This window comes from Betta splendens, chromosome 1 (assembly GCF_900634795.4).
Source record: "Betta splendens chromosome 1, fBetSpl5.4, whole genome shotgun sequence".
NCBI classification, from domain to species: domain Eukaryota; kingdom Metazoa; phylum Chordata; class Actinopteri; order Anabantiformes; family Osphronemidae; genus Betta; species Betta splendens.
In genome coordinates this window covers 14,506,621-14,515,229 of record NC_040881.3, presented here as the reverse complement: position 1 = coordinate 14,515,229, position 8,609 = coordinate 14,506,621, and positions in this window count along the sequence as shown.

Genomic DNA, 8,609 nt, shown 5'->3' with positions numbered 1-8,609 from the left:
TCACTCACGCACACACACTCGCTCACACACACACATACACACACACCACACACACACACACACACACCTAACACACCACACACACACACACACGCACACACACGCACGCACGCACGCACGCACTAACACACACACACACACACACACACACACACACACACACACACACACACACACACACACACGGCCCATTGTTTCCTGATGTAAGTGCAGTTACAGTAAATCATCGCACCTCCTCCGGTCCACACTCTGGTCTTGGTCAGTTGGCGCCAGATCCGTCCAATGCTGTTGTCTTCACACGAAGCAGCTTGTTAGTATGGGACTCGTGGAGCAGACGGGGGATTTACAAGAATCTATTATTTTTGCATTGCGGCATATTGTCCAGAGGGGGCTCTGTTCCAGCAGACGTCCGGTTTTGTTCCAACTAGTGGGTTCATGCTTTTAATTTCTGAAAACGATCCTTTCAAAACAGAACAACAGGACTTTCATTTTTACAGTGTTTTATTTTGTTTTCTTTTGTATCTCTACAATAATTGCTCCGAATATATTGGGTCAAATTAAAGATACTTTCTGTTTTGCTCAACTCAAAACACACACTTTTATACTGAGTAATAAACTGAACCTGAATACAGGTTGACAGGCTGTTCTTCCTCCCATATACCTGCTGTTACACCTGAGTAACTTTGGTCCCATATGTACGATAGCGTGTGTCCTTTTAATTGTTAAGTACACATAGGCAAGTGTGAAGTGTAGCGCTGCTGTTTCCCGTTAATTATTCATGAGTGCATCTGGAGTCAGGATGCTGCTGTTGCTGCCTTGTATTTACACATGAAAGCTGCCACTAGCAGAGCAGCGGTTTGCTCCCTCACCCGTGATTATAGCAGCTGCCACTTTTGATTTATGTTGGTTACAGTGGATTTTAGTGCAGGTACACACACTGGTGTGTTCCTTCATTAATCAGACCTGAGACCAGTGGCTGAAAACCAGCCTCTGGCTCTCAGGCCGCTCTGACCTGCTGCTATATTTTCATGACTTTCCGTAACAGCAGGATGGAAGCATCTGTTAAACCTGTCAGAAACAGCGGCTAAGACTAAAATACAATAACAATAAGCAATACACACTTCAATAACCAGCCCAGTCTGGACCACACAATAGTCTGAGACCGGCGTCAGATGCTGCTCCGAATAAAATATTTATTGAAATGCACCTGCATTATTGTTTTTCAATAGTCATCTGTGCTTCCGTTTGCTTTGAATTATTTATGTAAAGCACAATGAAGATCGACCATTATGCCTGTTATGAAATGATGAAGATGTTTATCTCCTTCGCTTAAGGGGGATAAAATGTCAAAGCCTATTAGGATAAAATTTAGAAGTTCATCAGGGCAGGAATTTAGCGCTAATGCTGTTAAGCTCCTTCTCCTTAAGGCAGCGCTCATAAATGATATGAAAACCAGAACTGACTGGCCTGACAGCTCTCATGACCATTACTGCATTTTATTAATTACTCAGAACTATGCGTTCTTTTATGTTGGTGTTTACAACACTGTCTAAGGACAATAGTCACCAGACTGTTGTCCAAACTTCCAAGCATCACTGTCACCCACTTTTTTCAGCGCTTTTACATTTGTTCTCATTTCCTTATAGAAAGTGTAGGAGTTATTCCTGGATGAGGTGGGTCCTGGTGACATCATCGGCGACATCATTCTCCCTCGACAGACACATTACGTCAGTCTGTGGCTCTCCCTGCCGTACAGACTGTCACAGAGATGACCTAAACACACGAGATGACATGTTTGGGGCAGGTCAAAGGTCATCATAGAGGGGTGAGAGGAATGATTTAAGCAAGATCACTCTCTGAATAGCAAACAGTCGCTATGACTCGGCAGCGTAGACAACAAATAACAAGTCTGACTATTTCACCCAGGACCGAGACGCAGACCTGCAGCACACGGCTGCAGCCCTTGAGTCCTAATTCACTCCTAAAGCACCTGTGTGACACAGTGAGGTATAAACTGAGGAAATGTAGCCTTTGGAGAGTTTTCCCAGCTAATTGTTTGCTCATACTGGGGATCAGTTTAATGTACAATCCATTGACAAGAGCCGAGCTGTTGTGGTGGAGTCGTCATCGATCTGAAAACAGGTCAAGAAGAATCGACGGAATCAGCAGGAGAACGAGAAAGATCGAAGGGAAACTGTGGGAGGGAGCGAGGCCAAACAAAAACTTCCAATTTGGTTGTAATTGTCTGTGTCGGTTTTTACAATGAAAGAAAGGAGAGAGGGAAGGGGTCACGGGAAAGCGGGAGAGGAGGTGGCTGGGATTAAATAGTGACGACAGCAGAAGGAGATGGTGGAGAGAGAGCAGGAGAATGGAGAGGTGTGAAGTGAGAAAAGTGTGTGTGTGTGTGTGTGTGTGTGTGTGTGTGTGCGTTTGTTTGTGTGCGTGTGTGTATGTGTGTGTGTGTGCGTTTGTGTGTGTGTGTGCGTGTGTGTGCGTGTGTGTGTGTGTGTGTGTGTGTGTGTGTGTGTGTTTGTGTGTGTGTGTGTGCGTGTGTGTGTGTGTGTTGGGGGGGGGGCAGTTACAGCACAGTCCTATTTGTCATTCATTACATAGCTCTTCTTGCAGAACGAAGAAGTGAATAGTGGTGGAATGTTTTCCTCCCCGATGTTCCTGCTGTCGCTCTGAATTAGGGCAAAGTCGCTCACAACTTGCAACTGCGTTATTCAAAACAGAAGAAGGAAGAAGCTGAATCCTGCCATTCAGTTCACTAATTGCGCTGTATTAATATGCAAGCGAATATTACAGAACGTTTGACAGACTTTATTTTGGTGTAATACATCAAACAGGCCATTTATAGACTCAACACTGAAGTGAACTACCTTCTAGGGCCCGTGGCAGCTTTCTATTCTCTTTCATTCGCTGTTCACAAGAAACGTGACCCAATAACAAACCATCAGATCTCTGTACAGTATATTTAAAGCACTACTGTGGGGAGATGATTGCAGTGCTGATGCTGACCCAGATGCTGACACACACACACACACACACACACACACACACACACACACACACACACACACACACACACACACACACACACACACACACACACACACACGATGGAATAAATACATATAAAATATGAATATACTGTAAATATTTAAATCAAATGCTATTGCCAATAATATTATTTATTGATTCTTCACCCTAAAATAGCAGGTGCTGCTTTACATTTCTGGAGCCTATACATTATTTTATATTCCCAAAGGCCTCGTGTGGAAACATTAATTTTGAGAATTACTTTGCGGGGTCTCTCGCGCATCATCTGCAGCAAAGACAGATTCCGTTCTGCCCCAGTGGCCTCAGTGCAGCGTCGCGCTGCGCACGGCATTAGCATTGTTTGACTTAAAGCCCCAATAAGCCATGTGAATAGAAGTGGAAAGATTTTGCAGCTGCCTCGTTCCTCCCTGCAAAGATAAATGAACATTACGGCGCGCCGTTGATTTGACTTCTTGTGTGGGCTCGTTGTACAGTGCATAGGCTGTCTAATGAAAAACACGGACGGGCCCATTCACCATCTGTAAGCAAATCTAACGCCGTCCCTGCATCTAAGCCCGACTGCTTCGCTTCCATTTGCTTTTAAGAGGATTATAGAGGTGCATGCGGGCTTCTCCTTATCTGTGCCCGAATCAGCTTTGTCTGATCCATCGCCTTCGTTAAAATAGGCGCTTTTAAGGGAGGAAATTAGGAGCCGGCTCGCTGGAAATTCGAAACCAACCCCTCTTACTCTGTGGCGAAGCACGTAGCCTTGTGAGGCTTCTGCCGCGTGATATTTGAGGGCGGCAGGATAAAGCAGCCATCCAGCATCCATTTGTCTAAAACATTTCGTGGCTGTAGCTGCATTTGACCTTTTCCCCGTCCGCTACGTGAACCCTTCTTCATTCGGTGAGGCACGCGAGCCTTCCAATAAAAAGCCATGGAAGCAAATATCTCGAATGTCGTACGCTTTCAAAACGGACGACTGGCCACGGCTGAATCTTCATGAATAACTTCAGCATATGATTTATTTGGACGTAATTACAACATAGCAAGGCGAATATACTGAGTTTCACCCTATAACAGATGACAGATGAGCGTTAGCCTTTTACATGTGTAGATATTATCACCGCCAAGCTTCCCCTGCACAGATGCCTACAGTACACTGGGGCATGTTTCAACAGTCATGTCAGCTAATCGATAGTCTGTAATTGAAGGAGTGTAGGCCGGATTGATGCAATTTGTTAGAGAGGACATTGGAGCGCACTAATGAGGCAGAGAACAACATTGATCTACTGCTTCACAACAGCTGCAGGAGGCAATAACGCAGGAAAATATTCCCAAAGTCAAGTTTAAGGAAAAATGACTACTTATATGACCACATGCAGTGATGCGATACCAGCACCACGCGGCTCCGTGGAGTTCTGACAATTCACAAAGACGGTTATGGTTTTGTAATGGCCGCTTGCTTAGAGTTTGAATGTGCCAACACATCAAAGTATTGCAGTTTTAGCCACGGGCCACTTGTTCAGCATCTTCATATGCCAACAGGCCTGAGGCTGAGTTCGTTCCAGCTGTTGCCAGAAGTTAGAGTTTGGGAGAGTATTATAGCAAATCCCCAAAAAATCAGTGATAGGTTGCAATCAACTAGAATAAAGTCCAATCTGGCCCCATGATGTGTTTTACAACCGTAGACATAAAAAATCCTGTTGATGCTAAAATAAGAACATGGCTGAGCCGTCGCCCTGAGCACGCGTGGCTTCGGCAGCTGTGCTGAGCTGCACGCGAGCACGCGCCGTCTCCGCTCCGAGGCCCCGCGGAGCAGCACCGCGGGGCGCCCGCTGGCACGGATCGGCTGAGAGCTGCGCGCGGGAGAAGGCGCTTAGCGTGAGCCAATCACTGAGCTAATCACACGCCATTAGGGGCCGCTGGGACGTTAAGCCCTCGTATCGGCCATACAAACGTGAGCACAGAGCCGATGCACCAGGATGCGGTGGCGCTGAAACGCAACGGACCGCGCGATGATGCACGCAATGAATGTGAAACCGCCGTCGAACCCCCGCGTCAAATCGCACCCCTCCGCGTCACGGTCTGATTGGCGTGCGAGCAGAAATGCAAATTAAACAGCTATTAAGGAGATTAAGTGGAGAGCGCTTTGCTCTGCCCTCCTGAATCAATACGTAGACGTGAACGCGGCATGTGGGTGGGAACGAGTCGCAGGGTGCATCTGCGCTCGCTGCACGCGACGGCGTCAGGGAGAGAGAGACGCAGAGCGGAGCTGGAGGAGCAGACGCGACCAGAGGCTCATCCTCCTATCGCTCCATCACGCTGTTCATGGAGACAAATCTATTATATTACATTCTTCTCTCTGTGTCTCCTACACGCACACACAGACACACACAGACACACACACACACACACACACACACACACACACACACTGAACATACTCTAGCGTTTCAGTGTTAGGTCAGTTAGTCGCATCTTCCGGCCTTGAACTTATGAATGCTTGTTAATTTTTTTTCTCCTCACCCCCACAACTGATGAATGAACTTGTCGCCTCCTGTTCCAGGTGAGAAACCGGTGAAGCTACAGCGGCTTCTCATCACAAATCTCAGGTTTCTGTGTGCACGGGCAGCATCAGTTCCCTTAAAGCCTTTGAGCATGCACACGTGTCTGTTAAAGGACTCGCCGTCGTTCTGTGGATGACACGCGTTGCTGCTCCGTCCCTTGTTCTCGTTTTCACGTCGGCGCCTCACATTCACTGCGCTGCTTTGAGTTGCCAAGGTCTGAATTCATTGTGCATTTAAACACGGGTTTTCATCCGGCGCACAGTGCGGCTGCTTCAGTCCTGTTGTCTCATACGCACGGACGCACGGCAGCAGAGACGCAGTGAGCAGCCACAGCCACAGGGCCGGTTTGGACCGCGCGGTCCGGCCCGGTTTGCTCAGATAGCATCTGCCTGTCTGCCTCTCTCTGCTCTTTATTGGGTTAGAGCTATCACAGAGGAGCAGGTGGCCAACGGGCAGCCCACTTCTGGGAAAGAAACACACACACACACACACACACACACACACACACACACACACACACACACACACACACACACACTGCAAATACAGATCACCTCCACACAAATGAATAAACCTGTTTGCATATATTCACGAGCACCAATGACCCATATGTTTAAAAAAAGACCCATTTGTGGTCCGTTTGCCTTTTGTGGGGTTTAATTTAGCCTGGTGAATGATCCTCCCCTGCCCATGCAGCGTTGCCTAATCATATTAATATGTCACAGGAGCAGCCCTTTTTTCGTTGTAATCCCTCCTCTCCTGTGTTATTTTAGCCATGACTTCCCATCTGTCTTTCAATTTTTATGTCCCGCTCCCATTAACCGCTTCTCACCCCTTTCCCTTCGTAGGCTCAATCGCACCCCCTACATACCCCCCCCCCCCCCCCCCAACCCCCCACTCCCATCTCCCCTCTCATCTCTCTCCCTCTTTGCTCCTCTCTCTTATTTAACAAGCAGCGTCTCGAACCGCTGGACTGTAATTCTGCTGCTTTATTTGATTACTTTAGGACACACCGGCTGCCTGCAGTACTTCCTAGCCTTAACTAACCGCAACCTATTCACAGTAAATGCTCCATCCTTCATTTGGAGGACTTTAAACACATCGAGGGGAATGAAGCACGGGAAATTGAAGACGCATGCACACATCTGTGTAGATTAATGACTGCACTCGCAGATCCGAGGTCTCTCAGTGTCTCTCACTCACACAAAAAAAGCTCTTTGAGTATTTGTAATAAGTATAGGGGACAAGCAAACCGCTGATATAAGCACTGTAAATTATTTAAAACAAAGCAGACGTAACTGAAATGGCTTTAATTTTTGATGAGTCCTCAATGAGCCTCTTGGGAAATGTGTAGTAAAACGGAGCAGGCCTATCTTGTTACCTGTTTAACCCCGCTCTTCCTCGCTCTGCGCTCTTCCTCATCTTGCTTTAATTTCTGAAGCCTTTATATTTCTTGCCTTCCTGTAGTTCTCTCTCTTCCTCTGTGCTCCTCTCAGCGGGGGGTGAATTATTGGCTATATTGAGCCGCTAATCACAGCAAGAGCGAGCAGGGACTGTCTTATTGCCTCCTCAACCTCTTGGCCTCAGTGGGAGAACATCAGGTTCAGGGATGAGAACAAATGGAGGGAAGCAGTGCAGGGAACAATAAAACTTAGAGATGACTGTACATAGGGGCTGAACTCTATTTCCATGTTGCTGTGCTGAAACCTCCTAAGTTACTGTATATTTGTGGATTTCTTGCTGTCACTCTCCACCAGGTGACCCGGTTTGTGTCCAGATGGCCAACTCGGCCCTTTGTGGTCCTTCTCCCATGAGCCACAGCCATTTCAAAGCTCTCTGCCCATTCTCTGATGCTGCCGATAGAAAACAGGTGTTGGATCTCACCTTCAATAAGTCAACAAATCCTTTGAGTGGTCTATCAAAGGCTTCATCCATAGGATCGTCCCAATACAGTTTGCTTTATAGGTTATTGCGAGACTTGCCTCGTACAGTAAAGATCCTGAGAACACTTTAGTGAAGTCTATGGTCAAACTAAGGTTCCATCCAGGTTCTTTTGACTGTCCACCTGCCGTTCCCCCAGCATTAATATAATGTGAACATGCTATACAGTACATTGCTAATCACTTGTCACATTTCCATATGGTATAATATCCGCACTCATTACGTTTGTTCTAATGTTTCATCTGACATCTCGAACTCATTAAGCAAATCAGCGAAGACCGCAAACAAACAGGGTGTGACCCAGTTTAACAGATGAATAGCTGTTGCTACTGTGTATGAACTGAAGTTAAACACTGGGCTCGCAGATCAGCGTGGGTATCATGCTTTCATCTTTCATTTGGGGGAATTGTATATCTTTTTTTACAAGAGGGAAGACAAAGTCAGAGTAAATTGGGCCCAAAGATGTTATTGGTTCACTCAGTTTCCCAGAGTCCTAGTGAAAGACTTGTCACTATACTGTGTTTGTGTAACTTAAATGAAGATAAAGGCTGGGGGGCGTTGTTGATGGCTGGAGCCAGTTCAGCTGTACAGTAAATACATGAGGAGCAACTAGTAATTGACGCCTGATGGACTCACACACGAAACCCCCTCAGTAGCTTTGAGACTCATTCTGGTTTTATTTAGAAAAAGTGTTTAGGTGTTGCATCCTTCACGTCTCCATATACAGCTGTCATCCTCCTGTCTCTCTGCACTGGCAACAATCAAATCATACAAATCATAATATGTTCAAAAATGTAAGGCACTCATGCAATTCAATGAGTCCATCCACCGTGTGATTTGCTTGGATGAAGGTAATCCAATAATAATGGCTGCTTTCCTGCAAGAAATCATGTAGATATTCCTGTATGTCTCTGCTTCTGCACCACTTCTGCTTGAACTCATCCACCACAATCAGATTTAGAACATACCCTTCAAATTTGAATGCAAACTAAAAAAGGTCTATACATTTGAATCGTATGAGAATAAAATGACCAAAAACGATCGTTATAATTATCTCAA